Genomic DNA, 19,647 nt, shown 5'->3' on the forward strand with positions numbered 1-19,647 from the left:
CTGGTAGCTGAAATATTTTGCAAGTTGGGCAAAACATATCAATTAGTTATATGATAACTCTCTCTAAATTTTTTATCTCTCTAGCTGATTACCGGCGAATAGTGTTTTGCCTCTCCGGTGTCGGTTCCGACCGTCATCACCAGGAGAAGGCCTCCTTTCTGCGTCTCACCTCCTCCACTTTGCACCGTGTGTCAATGCAGGCTTTCGAAATCTTAAGTGATGGTTTGTAGGATGGAGTTTTCTCTCGGCGGTGGTGGTTGCGGGGTGGTCTGGAGGTTGGCCGAACTCTGGCTACACATTCAGATCTGAGGGGTCTGATCTGTCGCATGGACCTCAAGCTCTCTCCGGTTCTCTCTTCTAGATCTACGGCGGTGAAGTGCTTTCCGATGAAGAGGCGGGCTAGATCGGGTCTCACTAGAGTTGGGTCTTGACGTTGAGGGGCTAGTTTCCCTAGATTTGGACCTCCGGTGGTTTCACCCTTTGACTTCCATGTCTATTTTGAGGATGGACTAGGCTCGAGTTGGTGGACTGTTGGAGGCGGTGGAGTAGAGTGGGTCATGGAGTGTGGTCTAGATCTATAAAAGCGTCTACTATGTACCGGCGAAGCCGACTAGATATGGTGGTCTTTGTAACCTTTTGGCACTGTCTCTCTATTTTTTCAGATTCTCCTTTTCAGTGGTGCTTTTCTATTTCGTCTGGTGGCACTTCTGTGTGCTTCCTTACTTTTCCGATCACCTTTCCAACGGAAGCTACTCCATTTTCTGGCTTGTTTAAACTCCGGTGCTCCAGTTCAGGCGATAAACAACAGTTGACGTAGCACCTTTTGGAGGAAGATTATGGCGGGTTACATTCGGTGGTGGCTGTTACCTCTTTTGCTTTTCGCTTTCAAACTAGGGTTTCTAGTTTGTCCGGGTTTAGTAAACAGGTTGATTGCGGTACATTTCTGTTTTTATTTAATTTATTTTATTTATTTATTTTTTGCATTGTACACGTTTAAAAAAATTAATAAAGCCGTTAAAAAAAATCCGTTCGACGTTGTGAGGTAAAAAGTTTTCATGTGAAAGGACATTACAAAGAGGGACTGTGTTCAGCACGCGTTACCGGATAATTTCTAATTTTATGACAAAGAACGAAAACAAAATTTCATGTTTCTATTATTTGGTAGCTTTCAAAGTTTCAATATATACCCATTAACGAATGCAAAAGAGTAAAGTTTTTTAAGCAAAAAACAAAAAAAAAATATATATACCAATTTAGAGAGACACTAAGAAGAGCCAGTGACCCTACGGTTCAATTTGATTGTTAAAGGGTAACATTTTGCAATAATATTATGACGACTGTCTCCACTTCCCCCACTTCACTACAAAGCAGCCTCGCATTTACATATGTTTGATTGGACCAAAGAGGATAAACGTTTTTTGCCCTCTTCATGCTTAAACTTGTGTTGTGTGTTGAATCAACACTGTCGATCCATCTTCGTTGTATGCCTCAAATACTCCTCTAGAGGATGACACTTTTTTTTTGACTAATAGAGGATGACACTTACCCTAAAAAAGCAATCTCTAAAAGATTTCTATATATGTTTTCTCTGTTTAGAAAAAATGATATCAAGTATAATTATTTAAATCACGTAGAAAATTTAGTCATAGTTTCACGAAAACTTAACTTTTAGAAATAATTTCGTATTGACATTATAATTTACATAGCTATTACAATAATTATAAACTATGTTTAGAGCAAAAATCGATATGAACCAGTTTAGGTGGTCCTACAATCAAACATATATACACTATATAAGATCAAACAAAACAAATGAATAATTTATAAATAATGCAACTGATGCTCATTTTTATATGTCAAAAATAATTTAGAAACAAGACAGCAATCATATATAAGTGATACATTTATAAACATTTAATATATATTTATAAACATATCACACGTGCAAACATATTACATTCAATATAAATTTTAGGTTTTACTGCTATTCCAAAGTTTGATTATATATATATATATATTGTAATTTAAAAAACTAATATTACATGTACTAAGTCATCTTATCTACAGACTACACACATACATGATGTGGTTGTAAGACACACGTACTTTCAAATCCAACAAGAAGAAAAATTTTGATTTTTGATTAATTCATTTTTATCGAACTTTTATGTATTTATTCATTCATCTCTAATATTTCACATTGCTACCAAATTTAAAAAATTTACAAGTTGAAAAAAAAAATTCCAACTGAAGCTTTCGTCCTAGATTCTAGTAGTATTGGCCACCTAACTGCGATAAATAGATTAATCGTCGATATGTATACGGATGCAAGAATTTATGAAATTTCTTTTTGAAACTAGAAAACTTTTAAATTTCACATGATTATAAAAAAAAAGAAAAAAAAACTTGACAAAATAACCGTGCATACGTACGGCACCTCATCTACTTGATGATTAACTTAGTGATTTAATTAAGCGTCTTCTGAATTGGGTTAAGCAATTAAGATATTCGAGGTAGCTAGTGATCCACTCACACTTTCCCAACTAAATATTTTAATTAAGATCTTGGGGTGTAACCTATCTAATTAAATACGTAAACGATTTTGCCAGTTATTTGCTGTGTGTTCGGTCGACACGTGTTAATCTGACAAAAATTAGTTAAATATTCAGGATATTTTTTTTTGAATTTCAATTAGCCCATCCATCAATCAGACACATTTGAACAATTTATACGCATATAGTTTAATTAATTGAAATAGGATAATAGGTCACGGTCAATTCAGGTGAGTGTTACCTAACCTAGTATTAAGATGCCGTTTGTCTTATTTTGTAACTAGAAGACGTGCCATAATACCGTAATGCGTCTCTATCCGTCCGTATTAATATAATAAAGGACTTAGGCTTTTGCTTTTCATTTTTCAGATATATATCAAAAAGAGTCTGAATGTGTTACTTGCTTAAATCATAATCTACAACAGATTATGTTTTAAAAAAAAGACTGACAAATTGATAACAAAGTTTACTAGAATCATTGAATTATGTTTTAAAAACACTGATTTCTACCATTGAAAACAGAGAAATTATAAAAAGTCTCTTACATGAAAATAATATTTTTATCACATTAGTTCAATTTAATAATATACGTGTGTAATATTATAGACAACAGATAGCTGAATATAGCTTTCGATCCAACTATTAAAAATATATAAAATTGTAGTTAAAATATTTTAGTCAATTTACATTATGCCTATATACAACTATATTCAAATTTATTTTGGTTTTATAAACTGATACAATATTCATAAAAGTTTGCAAAAATTTACAGCCGAAGACATCCTATTTAAAAAAAGATACCTTCAATCTACTTACTAGGTTTTTCCCATTGTTTTCTTTTTGGTTTTCGTATTGTTTTGTATGACAGTTTTGTACTTACCGATGAAATTTGATCACTACTTGGAGTCGCTGTTTTAGGGAGAAGAGGCAGTATAGTATGTAGTAGTCGAATTTGACTCGAAGAGGCAGATTATCCAAACCATTCAACATGGCATCAAAACCACAAAATTAATATATATTAAATTAAAACAACTTTCAGCTTTACAAAAAGATTTAATATTATATTTTCACTAAGGAGAGCCACAAATTATCTTTGATGAGCCCAGCACGAAGAAGCCAATTGGTAAGCGACAAGAAAATGTATAAAATATGTTAGAAATAAGTGACCCCGGAGGCAAAACAAATGCAGAATTGATTTCGTGTATATTTAATCAATAGAACTAAATCATTGGCACCTTTGAACCTAACTGCTGCGAACTGGCGTCAGCAGATGTCAATTTCAAAACGTTGGAATTTCCATTTCGATTTGGATTATTTAATTATTATTTTTCATAAACAGTTTTGAGAGAAGTGAATTAGATCCAAAACGCTTTACTCGTTCTATTATATCTAGGGTGTAATAATAGTTCATAAATCTCTCTCTCCAAGACTATCTCTAATAGTTTACTCTACTTTTTTACTTTAAAATACAGTGATTCTATCATAGAGTTGGAGTTTACTCCAATAATATTCTATTTTAAATAAAAAAAAGTGAAGAACAAAAAAAAACTTATTATATGTTTTAAATAAATCTATTTTTCATTCTGTTATAGAATGAGATATAAAATATCATTTGAACACTTTTACTTTAAACTCTACTAGATTTTGGACCCGTGCGCCCGCACGGGTGTATGTTCCGTGTAATAATATGTTATACATTCATGTTACTAATTCATAGTTTATTGAGTTTTAGGATTGATGTATATTTTATAGCTTGTCCAGTGTTCCGTTTTAAACCGTGAAGATGCATTTTTATTTTTGTTGTACAACTATAAATTTTACTTGGTTATGTAAACATTAAAGTGTAAAATATCTGAATACTAAGTTTATTTCAGCGTGTTTTATTAAATTATATTAAAACTTTTGTAATTTAAATTATATTATAGAGTTATAATTATATAGTTCTTAAACAGTAACAAATGAATACCTAAGAAGTGATTGTTTGTGTTTTGAAACTTACATGTTCATCGGTTAGAACCATCTGAAGGGTCTTTTCACCGAATGAAGTGGTTTGTTGTCAGGAATATAGCAATTTCACTTGAGATCGCCATTCACTCTTGTATGGCTTCAAGTTTTTGACATGGTTGAGAATTGCATTGGTCATCATTTTTTTGCTTTGGTTTTCTTTGAAAAGTGAATGATGTTCTTTAACGTTGAACGAAGTGTATATATAGATAAATAAGTTAAATATTGATGAGATTTGAATATTAATATTAAATAATATTAATTAGAAAACTTGATGAAAAAGTTCTATGTATATTAGGAATATATTTAATGCAGCGAATATTTACAACTATTTTCCTGTTTAATTTTCTGATTATCACAATATGAATCTGTGAGTAGAAAGTATTTTGAAATCAGTTTAAAAGTGAGAGCTTAAATGTAGGGGATTATTATGTTAACAATATATATATATATATATATATAAAGGTTAGATATCGATGAGAATTTAATATAAATCTATTAATTAAAAAACTTGATGAGCAAGTTGTGTAGATTAGAAATATACCTAATGATTCAATTTTTTCAAAGATTTTTTTTGTGTCTAATTTGTTTATCACGTAGCTAAGATTCCGTGATCAGTCAGTATTTTTCAATTACATTTAAACGTGATAGCTTAAATGTAGGGGGTTAATATTAAGTAACTACAAAATTTAAAACATGAGAAATAATTAGTTGATGACAGGGCTGGGTGTTCGGGTACCCATTCGGATTTCGGTTCAGTCCATTCCGGTTTCGAGTTTTCGGGGTCAAAGATTTTAGTCCCATTCGGATATTTATAAATTTTGGTTCGGGTTCGGTTCGGATCTTTGCGGGTTTGGTTCGGGTTCGGATAACCCATTTAAAATGTTTTTAAATTTTCAAAATTCATTATATACTTTAAATTGTCAAAATCTATAAAAAAAGAATAATATATTACATATAAATTTTCATAACATATATGTCAAAGTACCTTAATTTAACATATAAATTGGTTTTCTTTGAATATTTGGATAAATAATCAATAGATATTTAACTATTTTGATGTTTTCAGTATACTTTAGCTATTTTAAACATTTACTTTTGACTATTTGCATATATTTTCCGAGTATTTTGGAAAAATTAAAGGTATCTTATATATTTTTAATATTTTTAATATACATTATATATAAAATAATGTATATATTTAAGTATATAAATTTATTTCGGATACATTCAGGTACCCAAAATATTTCGGTTCGGATCGGGTTCGGTTTCGGTTCTTTAAATACCGAAATTTTGAATCCGTTCGGATATTTAATCAATTTTGGTTCGGGTTCGATGCTACTTTTTCGGATCAGGTTCGGTTTGGTTTTTCGGGTTCGGATTTTTTGCCCAGCCCTAGTTGATGTAACTAAAAAGATTTTAATTGATATTATCGCTTTAGTGATAGGTGCAAAATATATTGCGTAAAATCTTTTATAAATCCCGAATTTATGTTTGAAATTTAAGATTTTATATAGATTTGGGTAAAGGTTCTTAAATTATTTTAAGAATTAAATAAATATGCTAGCCTAATGGTTTTTAATTGAAGGTAAATTGGGCGATAGATTAAACAAACCGACTGGTTTATTCTCAGAATATATAATGTAATACATAATCATTGACAAATATTAGTTTTTGATTTTAGTTTTTTCATATGTGAATTTGGCAATGGATTATACAAACTCTTAAGATATAAAATTTTATGTCTATATTAAAATCTAATTTTATGGTTAGAGATGGTTAGATATTAGAGATGGTTATATATAAGATAATTAGGTTCAGTTATAGATTAAGTAAAAATAGTAGCCCATTAAGTTGTAGTAAAAAATCGGATTGGGCTTTGTTAATGAGTGTATAATTAAGCAAAACTCTATGTTTTAAACGCAGTGGCATAAAGATGTAATATTTGTGGAAAACTCAGATTAAGTACTATTTGTACTTCAGTTTTAATAGATTAGATATATTATGTTGAGCTAAATGTATTATTAGTATATTATGTTGTTTTGGGACAAATTTGAAATCAGTTAAATAGGTGATCAACTTACAAATATTTTAATTGATAAATAGTTAAATTTATTATTGATATATTATGTTGTTTTGTAACTTTAAAAAATTTAATAGTTGATATTATTTCTTTTATATACTTTAAATTTATAAGGTTGTTTAAAAATTATAAATAATGATGGTTCTCAAAAGTGATTCACGTTGGCATATTCCAAATTTCTTTTTTTTGTTGAATAAATTATTTCTTTTATGGTTAGAGAATATTTAGGTAGATAGATAGTTAATGATAATTTTAAATAGATAGTTATTATTAAAGAGAATGGCACAAGTTGGTAAATATTAAGAAAAATTAAGGGTTATATCTTATTTGTACTTCACTTTTAATAGGATAGATTTTAGAGTAAAAATAGAATGGGATAGGAGATGTTCTTGGTAGGAAGTATAATGCATTTACCCATTCCCGTAACCAAGCTAGATTGGTTCACAGACTGTGGTCTATATTGGCACCTTGAATTTTCCAAGTCACATTCGTAACCAGGGGTAAAAATCCTGTAATGCCGTCCAAAATATGATTAAGGATATATGTTTTATTATATTATTTTCCTTTATGAGTGAAAAAAACTTCCCCACGAATCAATTCTAGATAATATTGTGCTTAAAGCAAATCATGCCTCTCCATTTTCAGATGAAGACATACATCGTGACAGAAAAAAGATGAAGACATACATATCCATTCATATTATATGTTTACACATTCGTACGAACAGATCTTTATTTTTCTTTGTATTTTGGATTCCCTCTATGAAACAAACAAACTGTATAATGTTCTTTTACCAGCATAAATCAACTTTGGGCGGGGGTTAAAGAACTTTAAATTGTTCTTTACACATGCAATCTACTTCTGGATATATCATCTTATTAAATCAATGAGATATGTGGCTGATCTTTTTTGGTGGTTTTAAAATTCCTCTAGGCCGGTCAGAATTCACATCCGCCACAAAAGAAAAATGGATGTCTATACCTTTTTAAAAGAAATTTTATATGTTGCTGGTCCACTTAATCCATTTATGTTTTTTTGTTTGTTTATAAAGATTTTATTATTGTGTTAAAAAATAAAGATTTTATTACAGAGCATGAGTGAAAAAAGAAAAAAGAAAAGAAAAAGAATAATACAGTCGTAATGGCCATTTTCCGATTTGTAGCCCAAATACGCACACGCAAAAGATAACTAAAATGAACCAAGCCCATATATGAATACTGTATCAATTTACCTACAGAATGTCTCATAAACCAAAAAATTGAAAACAATGAATCTAATTATTCTTGAGCTTCGACGAAGAGAGAGAAGAGATATAGAGTAATAGATGGAATAGGTTTCCAGACTCATCAGAAGCAAGACGACAACGCCGATCAGGATGATATGTGTTAGCCAGAAAACCGCTCTTTAATGACAACATGAGTTTCTATTTGATAAGTAAGTCATAGGGAGGTTTGCTACACAAAAACAGGGGATCCAGAAAATAATTTTACGAGGGTCATATTAAATTAATAAATTAGTTAATTAATACTCCATTCGTTTCTAAATAAGTACTATTACTTTGATATTTTTCACACAGATTAAGAAAGTGACAGAAATATATGTAAATTGTTATTAATTACACATTTCTGACCATTAATATTTGAGATAAATTTATTTATTTATAAAATCAATACAATTTGCAATTAATTTTTAACTGAAAGTAAATATAAGTTTGCAATTAATTTTCAGCTGAAAATAAATATAATTTACATTCGAATTATAAAGTGACACTTTTTATATAACAAGAAAAAATGTTAGAATAACACTTGTTATGAAATGGAGGAAGTATTTTTATTTTTATTTAATATTATTACACATATCTTTATATTTTTAAAGAAAAACTTTAAAAGAAAATTAAACTAATACAACCAAAATAAAAAATTTCAAGAATTATAACGAGTTCATGAAAAACAAAATGAAATAGAAAATAATGAAATAAGTTGTTAAGAACAAAAATTGAAAAATAAAACAGAATTTGAATGACAAAGAGCTAATGAACAAAAATACTAAAGTAAATCAGTAAATGCAACGCAAAGAAAACAATGGATACGACAGGTGGACAAAAAACAGAGGGTATAACATATAAGAAAAAAAAATCATAATAAAACCCGAAAACATATATGGCTTCGAATGGATGATGCAGATCAAAAAATTCAGTTCAGATATAAATGCAAATGAAGCAGAATAAATGCAGATCATGCAGATCAAAGAGAACAAATGCATATCAAACTAATTTAATAAAATCTTATATTTAAATGAATATTGATTTTTAAAATAAAAATTAAGTATGTAAATAAAACATAAATTATTATAAATAAGTAATAAATATCATGTTGAAAAATAAACAATAAATATCGTCAATTTAATAAATATAATGAAATTTTAAATTATTTAAAAATATTTATTACTTATTTATAAAACACAGATGAAACATAACAAATAAAAATCAAATGCAAAACATGTATTAAATTTCACGTTTTGTCCACAGTTAGATGCCACATCTATAAATTTGAAATAATACTAATTTAATGATATGAAAATAGATATAAGAGACAAACTGAAAAAAATAATTAAACATTCGATTAAAATACATGCATGTGTTATAGTACAAATAATAAAATTTTAAATACTTATTAATTATAAAATATATTATTTATAAATATATGCAGATGATATACATAATATAAATAACATACATAAATTCATAAAAATATTATATATAATATAAAAGTAAATAGATGATTGAAAAACAGTTCACGCAAAAAAAGAAAATTAAAAGACAATATTTATTGGGTCTCTACATATTGTCCACCCCTTTTATCTTTGTTAATGCGGAACAATATTTTTTCACACATATTCATCCTGCATACAGTCCCATTTATTTTTTTTTATTTTTTTTTTTTATGTTGAATGGGAGGTAAATGCAGATGAATCTGCATATTGTTTTATCCTACTTTTCTTTTGCATTTGTCCTGGTTCACATTGAGACCCATATATTTAACGGAGCAGTTGGCTGTTCAAACTGTACACCAGTGGGCGTAACATGAAGAGTTTCACCATTTGAACTGCAGAATAATTAAAGGTCACTTTTCCTCTTTAGAAATATTTACAGCACGGGTCACTTTTCCTCTTTAGAATATCACACTAGGTCACATTCTTCTACTGAAGCACTTTGTCAAACCATTCCTTTGATACCAAAAAAAAAGAGAAACATTAAATGTCAATTATATCCTTCTCTCTAAATAATTAGAGATATCATATCTTTTTTTTCTCCCACCACATCTTGTTCCTCTCCTCCGCCGCCAACCACTTATCTCACATCTCGTCTTCCATCTTCCGCTCCTCTTACTCCTCAACAATCTCCTATCACACCAATTATTTCTCCTAAATCCCCTACTTAAAACCCTCCACTTTCAGTATCAGGACTACTGTCGAATCCTTTAAGCAACGGCGGAGGAGGATCTCCTCGAACTCCATCTTTACCGTCTTCTTCTTCATATGGGTTATCAACAGGAGTGGTGGTTAGTAAAGCCATTGAGGAGTCACAGTGGCAATGGCGGACACATAGACAGTGGTGACATAGGCATAAACAACGACAGATATGAAGACGACGGCGGCAGTTACGTGTAGACGGGAGACAGAGAACTCACAGCTGAGAAAAACAAAGAAAACTAGATAGAGGTGAAAATTTCAATTTTTTTTTTTGAATTGCTGTTCGAAAATTTCAATTTTTTATTTGATTCCATTGGTTGCACAAACTTCCCAGAATTATTAGGTGTTTAATTGAATTAGTTCTTATACAGCTGCGTCTTTCGAATCCTCATCATCAACCACAGCTTGCTGAAACAGAGAAGAAGATTAGATAATAGATTGAGAAGAAGAAGACGCAGGTCAATCAATGTAATGGAAGGAAGATGTAAGTTTTCTTTTTACTGATTGCTTTTTCTTAGAGTTCTATGTGTCTATTTGATTACATGAAACATGTTTCTCTCTGGCTTTCCTGAAACTATGTTTCAGCACCAATGTTTGTTTGGCGAGTGTATTGTGCTTTTTTATTCTTGTTCTCTCTAGTTGTCTGGATTTGATGCCACTTATTAATTTGTGTATTTTGTTTTTGCTCTTATGTGGAATCAGAAACAAGATGTCTGCTGTTTTCCAGCTGTCCAGCTCAGGTTCTGTGACTTCATAAAGATTATGTTGTATATGTATTCATATTTTTTGCCATATTCATCGTGTGGAAACTCCAAATCATATTTGTTGTGCTTTATGATGTCATGGTTGTCTGAATGATATGTACATTTGAAAAATATCTTTGTAAATACATGTGTACCTTAAGCACATACACATCCACCTTATATGCCATCCATGTGTACATTAGAATTATATTGCACATGTGTCCATCAAAATTACATTGTACATGTGTACACCACATTTTTGTAATATGTAATAATGCATTGTGTAAAATGTGTGTACATGTAAATATGTGTACACATGGATGTTGTGAAATAGTGTACACGTAACAAAAAGTCACCAAGACTCTCAAAAGCAACTTCATGTTCCCTCACATTCTGATTTTCCAGGTTTAATCAGCTTTGAGCTTACTATGAAGAGTCTAGATGATGTTTAATATGACATGGATGTTTAATCAAGTTCTGTCTCACATGAGAATCAGCTATCTACTTCTTCTGAAAGTGGCAAAACTGCAATTATTTATTTATGAATCAAAAAGTGTAGACATGAAAGAAGAGTATAGAACCGAGTCACTAGAAGAAGTAAATGCTAAACCATGTGTATCAATGTTGATTATGTGTTTAAAGAGTTACATGTGGATAATTCTTTATAGTGTACATGTAGATAAGTTTAATGGTGGTGTACATGAAAGAAGTGTACACATGGATACTCTTTTCTAATGTCATTATGTTAAAACATGCACATGTCACATGTGTGTACTAGATTTAGTAACTTCTATGTTTTATACAAACAATGGTGGAAAAGTATTCATACAAACAATGTTACTTCTCCGTACATGTGGACACTGAGACAGGGAGTCCATGTGGACACTGAGACAGTGAGTTCAAGTTGATGGTAAACTGACCAGTCCATACACAGAAGATTTATATATACAGTAAAATTTATATGTACAAGTTCTCAAACAAGATTTATATGTACAGTAAAATTACTATCCATATGTACGAGACAAACATCTCATCACCTTTTCTTCTGCAAACACCTATCTCATTGCTGAAATCATATTTTTGTGGCTTCATAATTGCCAACAATTGGCTGAACCATCAAAGCTATCATCTCCTATGTTTCTGAGATGAATCTCCACCACGTTAATGCAAAATATGAATTTGCCACTCAGCTTTTTCTTCTTCTTCTCCACCTGTCTCCAGCATCAGCTTCAAATCAGTAGAATAAATAGATGAGTATCTCACCTGATAAGATAACACCATCTAAACTTATAGTTCTCAGAAAAAGTACAGATCTTTGTTGTTATATCTTGCCAAAATCTCTTCCATAGCTAAAAAATATGCCAAAAAAGGAAAAAAGCAGATGCTTGGTTATGAGAGTTCATTTATGCAATTTAGAAAGGTCTATATAACCCAGATTTTCCCTAAAATCTATGAAACCCTAGTTATTGATATAACCCAGATTTTCCCCAAAATTGAACTCACCAACACAGTGTGCTTTACCCGGTCGCCTCCCACTACTCGTCATCTCGAAAACTCAACGAAAGTCAAATCTCGTTCGTCGCCTTCATCAGAAAAGAGAAGATTCGTCAGAAAAGAGAGGAAAAAAAACCCAGATTTCCCCTAAAATCGAACTCACCAACACAGTGCTCTTCCCCCGGTCACCTCCCACTCCTCGTCATCTCGGAAATTCAACGAGAATCAAATCTCGTTCGTCACCGTCGTCGGAAAAGAGAAGAAAAAACAGTTTATTTTTTCTGTCTGCGTGTTCTCGATAAAAGAGGAGAACAAAAACCCAAAATTAATTTTTGAAATCAAACACAAAATGAAATTCTCAACACAAGAAGAGGGTAAAATGGTATTTGATCACTAAAAAAGTGTCTGAGTATAACAAAGTGACTTATTGTGTTATTCAAAGTCATAAAGTGACTTAAACCGTAAATCTCTCTTGTTTTATCCTACTTTTCTTTTGCATTTGTCCTGGTTCACATTGAGACCCATATATTTAACGGAGCAGTTGGCTGTTCAAACTGTACATCAGTGGGCGTAACATGAAGAGTTTCACCATTTGAACTGCAGAATAATTAAAGTTTCCTTTGCACATAAATTAATCTCTAAATTTTTACTGGGGACAGCTGCCCCCTCCCTACACACAGTAGATCCGCCCCTGCACAAAAAAGCTTATCAACGTTTTGATAAACTAGTTTTTGACATTCTTTTTCGGGGAAAACGGCCAATTCCATCATGAACATGATCTCTCCATTGTTTTCATACACGAACTATCGGATCAAGCCGAAAACACCATGAACTAATTCTTTTTTTTGAATTTCAACCATAAACTTTTGCAATCTGGTTAATTACTACATAACCGTACCTGATTTCGATTTACCTAGCTTCGGGTGCTGACATGGCACACACGAACCTATAACAGATTTGGTCGGTTTAGTGACGAACCAAATTTAAAAAAAAAAAATCTTTTTGACAAAACTACGTAGTTTTGTTGCCTTGACTTAAACATACAATTTGGGGAAAATAATTATTAGGGTTACCGTGATTTGCAGAAACAAAACGAAGAAGAAGAAAGAAGGAAAGAGAGGCGACATGGGAGATGAGCCAGAGAGGGATGAAACAGAGAGGTATGAGGCAGATTCAGAGGCAGAGAGATATGAGGCCGAGAGGAATGAGCAACAATTTGATGAAGAAGCAAGAGTAGAAAGGAATGTGGCTGATTTTGTTGATGAAGATTTTGATGAGTATGCTACACCTGTATGTTCAGACGATGATGAAGATGGTGTTGAGAAAGAAGGGTACTTGAGGTACATAAAAGGCAGTGTGATCTGAAATTAAGACAAGCTTTTGACAGTTTGGAGGCTTTCAAAAAAGCTATGGTTGACTATGTGCTAAAGCATAGGTGGAATATTAAGTATGTGCGTTGGGAGAAAGACAAATCAGAATTGAAATGTGCTAGTGAAGCTGAAGAAGGAGAGGAACAATGTATGTGGAAGATTTACTGCTCTTATGAAGAACCGTTGCAGAAGTGGCTAGTTAAAGTGTTAATGAAAGAGCACACTTGCATGAGGAGTGGACGTTCAAGACTGCTTACACAAGAGGCTATTGCTGGGTTGTTCGTTGATGACATAAGGGAAAATCCTAAATTAATGCCGAAAGAGATTCTAGAAGATATTCAGAAGCGTTGGGAGTTAACTGCAACCATAGATCAGTGCAGGAACGCAAATAAAAGGGCATTAGAAATTATCAAAGAGGAGCAAGACTTAGAGTTCTCACGGCTTAGAGATTACAGAGTTGAGTTATTAGAGTCGAATAAGGACTCATCAGTGCATCTAGAGACAGTCCAAAGTGACGATGGTAGTGATGTATTTTACAGATTCTATGTCTGTTTTGCTGCATTGAAGAAGACATGGACCTCCCACTGTAGACCTATCTTTGGTCTTGATGGATGCTTTCTTAAATGCACAACAAAAGGTCAACTGTTAGCAGCAGTCGGAAGAGACGCCAACAACCAGATGTTCCCCATTGCTTGGGCTGTTGTTGATGTTGAAAATGAACCCAACTGGAGATGGTTTATTGAGAAGCTGCAAATCGACTTAAACCTGCAAGATGGTAATGGATTTACTGTGATTTCTGACAGACAAAAGGGGTTGTTAAATGCTGTAGAAGATTTATTACCACGGGTCGAGCATAGGATGTGTGCAAGACACATCTACGCAAACCTAAAGAAGCTATATCCTAACAGAGCTGACATGAAAGGATTGTTTTGGAAGGTCGCAAAGAGTTACAATACAGCTCAATACAACAAAAGGGTGGATGAAGTTAAGGCATACGACATGGATGTCTATAACTCAATGATGATGAAGAATCCCAAAAACTGCAGCCTTGCTTTCTTCTCACCAACATCTTCATGTGATGATGTAAGTAACAACATATCTGAATCCTTTAACCATGCCATAGACCCTGCAAGATATATGCCATTTGTGGAGATGTTAGAGACGATACGCCGAAGAGCTATGCTTCGGATAGAGGCAAGAAAGGTTATATCAATGAAACACAGAGGAAAGTTTAGTATTAAAGCAGTGGAGAGAGTGGAACTAGAGCAGACAAAGATCAGGCCGTGTCAGGTATATCCTTGTGGTCATGAAAGCTTTGAAGTGAAGGAGAAAAACTCATCATACAAAGTAAAGATGTTGGAGCGTAGTTGTACGTGTAGAAAATGGGAAATTTCTGGGTTGCCTTGTCGTCATGCACTGAAAGTTATTGTAGAGAAGAAGCGAAAGAAAGAGGATTACATTGGTGATTGCTATCTCACTTCAAAGTGGAGAATGCAATACCAAACACCAATTGAGGCTGTTCATGGTGTGAATTTTTGGAACAAGACTGACGAGGCTGTGATTGTGCCTCCAACAACAGAAGATACAGATTCAGCGTTAGGAAGAAAGAAGATTCCTAAGAGGATAAAGGGGAAGAACGAGTCACCGAGCAAGAAGAAAACAAAGGTTACACAAGAGTCTCCAACAAAAATTTCTAGAGCAAGAAGAACCATCCATTGTGGAAGATGTGGAGCAGCTGGACACAACACACGAGGCTGTATTGGCATTGGTGTTGAGATTCAACGTCCACCCAAGAAGAACAAGACAAGCTCCCAACAACCAATGCTTAGCCAAGTGATCAACTAAAATGTTTTTTCTGGTTTTTTCTGACTTTTTCTAGTTTTTATTATGCTATGCTTCGGATATGCTATGGTTATGTTTGATGTGTTTTGAAACTAATTTGTGTTATCTCCAAGACTTTTGTTTGGTAATGGTACTTTTTTTTATGCGAAAGCCACTGTTTTTGGTGTTTAAAATAGAGCATCGACAGCATAAAGAAGAGCTCCCTGCTGTTTCTTTTTTTATCTGTTTTTTCAGAAGAGACTCTGGTTTTGCTCATTTTTTTCTCTGTTTTTACAAAAACCTTTTCTTTGTTTCTCTCGAACTGAGGATCACCCCCTCCTTTCTTTTCTTGTCCATGGGCATATAATCAATGGAATTATTTCAGTGAATAAAAAAAATAGAGGCAAACACGTTTCAGACATGACACGTTCATCTTCTTACTACATAATACATGTCTTATTACACAGATAATGCAGATTTATAACCAAGCTACATAAAGAACTTATACAAAATACCAAACACTACAACACACACAACCATGTTCTTCAAGCTCCTAAGTTCCATCTTCAGTGTCCTTTTCAAATCCTCTTCCTCTCGGCCTCATACCTCTCTGCCTCATACCTCTCTGGTTCATCCCTCTCTGTCTCCTCTCTCTCATTCTCAGCTCTTAATGACTCATCTCCTTTTGTCTCTGGCTCATCTCCCATGTCACCTCTCTTTTCTTCCTTCTTCTTCTTCATTTTATTTCTGCAAATCACGATGAGCCCTAATAATTATTTCCCCCAAATATGTGTTAAGTCAAGGCAACAAAACTACTGTCATTTTGTCAAAAAGATTTTTTTTTTAAATTTGGTTCGTCATTAAACCGACCAAATCTGTTATAGGTTCGTGTGTGCCATGTCAACACCCGAAGCTAGGTAAACCAAAATCAGGTACGGTTATGTAGTAATTAACCAAATTGAAAAAGTTTATGGTTGAAATTCAAAAAAAGAATTAGTTCATGGTGTTTTCGGCTTGATCCGATAATTCGTGTATGAAAACAATGGAGAGATCAGGTTCATGATGGAATTGGCAGTTTTCCCTTCTTTTTCGTAACTACAATGTCTTTTTATATTTTTTCAACGTCAATTATAAAAGTATCACGTTTTGAAATATTATTGTATTGCTTCTAATTTTTCATTTTTTTGTGACTACAAGTAGTCTTTTCTGTTGGTAAATGAGATCGATAAATTTTGTTACTTTTAGGCCAAAATAAAACAAGTAAATTATAGTCAATATATATATATATATATAGTAAATTATATTCATATTTACATTATGTAAGAATAGTCCTAATACAATAGATTATAGCTCTTCTAACTATAGCTGGAACGGATCGAATATCCGGAATATTTTAAGGTATCCGAATCCGAATCCTTATCCGGCAGATTTATATTTTTACTATTTTTATCCGAATATGGGGTTCTCGAATATCCAGATGTCGGATATCCTTCTAAAAATTGTAATATTCGGTGGATCAAAAATAAATAAAATAATAACGATTATTCAAAAATAAAAGTATATATAATATTTTTTAGTTATATCTATGTTTACTATTACAAAATTTATATAAATATATATATATATACTACTATAAAAAATATAAATATAGTAAATAAAATTACTTTATATATATATATTCTTATTTTAAAATAATTATCAATAAAAATTACGGATTTGGATATCCGAACTAAGAAAATCAAGATATCCGGTTTGGATGGATGCAATATTTTACTATTTGGATTCGGATCCGACTCTTCCGGGGATCTATATTTCGGAGCGGATCTGGATCGGATCTAAGATTAAATCCGAGTCTCAGATAATAAGTCTCATGCCTGCTTTTAATTAACTACAAGTGATGGCTCTGGATCCAACCTTGCGTCTCTTCATGTTTTAATAATTAAGAGTTGATATATATATAAAAGTTAAATATTTAAAAACTAAATTTTCCTAAGAATATTGGAGGCAAAAAAAGTTTATTGGATCACTCAAACAAAAGATAAGCTGATATGTCTTCACTGCTGTGCTCTTATTACATACCATATCATAGGGCATAGTACATAATCAATCTAAAGTGGATATAGACATCGGCCTAATAACTCGGTTTTAATAATTTTTAAGCCCATTTGGCCATCAGAGACATATCTCCAGCACCTAGGAAAACAGCAACATAAGCCAACGGCTGAAGCTTCATATTCCCTTGCAACTTTGGTCCCAAAAAATCTGCACCTAGTCGATCAAGAAGTGTCATATAATTCAATAAACCAGCTGAAAGTTTAAGACCCCAACCACGATCAATGCTGGTTGACTCGTTGGGCTGTATACCGTTTGTAACACCATTCCTAGAACGATCCTTAATGGTGTCGTGACCAAGAAGAAGAATACCATTGTCCATCTCATTTTACTTCCATGTTGTGCCTATAAAACCAACACAAAAATCTATTACAGAGAGTTTGTAAAATGATAACCAGGCTCGGAAGACTGAATCGGACAACTTCCTGATTCACCAGATTAATAGATCGACCATGGACGAACCGTTAATTTATAAATCAATTAATTTTGTAATATAATAATATATTTGTAATTTAAAAGTATAAGAGAGATTTTGTGAATACTATATAACAATTTTTGTAACAAGTTAGAAATTATGACATAATAAAAGATATCAAAATTTACTCGTATGTGTTTAAATCTCGAATGTGAATGATAAAACTAAATTTTAAATCCAAAATATACAAAATTAAAACATCAAATTGCAAAAAATTATCGATAACCAGAATAAACTAACGCCAAATCACATTTTGGTTCTTTCTTAAAGAGAATGAACTTTTGATTTTTCTTCAATTATCAGATTCCAGAATAAACTAACGTCAAATCACATTAATTGATTTTAATTTTCTTCAATTATCAGATTCCGGTCGACGAAAATAGATCTTTATTAATTAAGAATATAATAATAAGAATGAGATCGAAATACAACTAGGATTTACTACGAAATAGAATGCTAAGAGCTTTAAGGTCGAGGTCGATGTATGTGAGTAAGTCTCTCTAGGGTTTCACATGTGTCTTTCTAATTTAGCCTCTCCTCTTTCTTATAGTCATGTTTTCTCGAGATCTTCTCACCGACCTCCTAGATTTTCGGGATTTTGGTTTTTTGTGTTTGAAATCATCCTCATCTTAACATTAGGCCGAAATCATGAGCTGACCGAAATCGGGCTCAAAAATTGTCCCTCAGCCTTTGCTTCTTTAGTTGGGGAAAGCAACGAAGGCGGTTAATTCGGTCTCGAGTTCGATGAGGTTTAATTAACTGCAATAATTTCAACGTTGCTTCGCATGCGCTTATTTTCCAATCGCAACAGCTTAATAAGTCCCAAGTTATTCACTAATCTTTTTCTCAGGATGGTTTGATTTTGAGGTCATTGCATTTTTATTTCAATTTTATACAAAAGTTCTATCTCTATTTTAGTTATTGAATTTTAAAAATATTTTATCCAGTTTTTACTTTATTATATGTTTTGATTTTTCTTCTTCTTATAATTCACTTTAATTTAATATTTTAGCGTATATAGTACTGTTCTTGAGAGGGTATGAGACTACTGTTACACAAACCCTTACTAGATTTAAGAGCTTTGAGAAGTTGAACGTATTCTTTTTGAAAAAATAAAATAAATGACATATATAACAATTCTGCTTAGTAAAATAAAAAATACATTAGAGGTGAAGGAGAAATCAGATACTTTTTATTGGAGACAAAATGTCTCACATCGGGTATTGGAAATGATCTTTAGTAATATATAAAATAGATGAGCCACTCCACTTATCACCAATTGATTTTAGGTTGAAAGCCTATCTACCTTAACATGTATCAGAACCCGCTCCAAATAATCCAACCCGATCCATCATCGATCCAGTCCAAAGTCAGTCCATCGATTTTTGTCCAAACATTCCGAAATTAATGCTCAAAGAACCATCATCTTGAGGGAGCATATTAAGGATATGAAATAGATGAACCATATTCTATTTATCACCAATTAGTTTTATGTTAGAATCCCATCTATCTTAACATTTTC

The 19,647-nt window shown here is 32.2% G+C and overlaps 1 protein-coding gene and 1 long non-coding RNA gene across 2 annotated transcripts in view; one reads left to right on the forward strand and one right to left on the reverse strand.

The window, feature by feature from the left end:
- LOC108805934 (choline/ethanolaminephosphotransferase 1) overlaps positions 1-19,647 on the reverse strand; it is a 68,862-nt gene that overhangs the window by 26,410 nt on the left and 22,805 nt on the right. The gene's annotated exons all lie outside the window — the stretch shown is intronic.
- On the forward strand, positions 9,947-11,030 carry LOC108811209 (uncharacterized). Its single transcript, XR_001943255.2, has 3 exons — positions 9,947-10,359; positions 10,482-10,594; positions 10,813-11,030. It is a non-coding gene; the product is annotated as an uncharacterized LOC108811209 (long non-coding RNA).

The sequence above is a fragment of the Raphanus sativus genome, chromosome 6, assembly GCF_000801105.2.
Source record: "Raphanus sativus cultivar WK10039 chromosome 6, ASM80110v3, whole genome shotgun sequence".
NCBI classification, from domain to species: domain Eukaryota; kingdom Viridiplantae; phylum Streptophyta; class Magnoliopsida; order Brassicales; family Brassicaceae; genus Raphanus; species Raphanus sativus.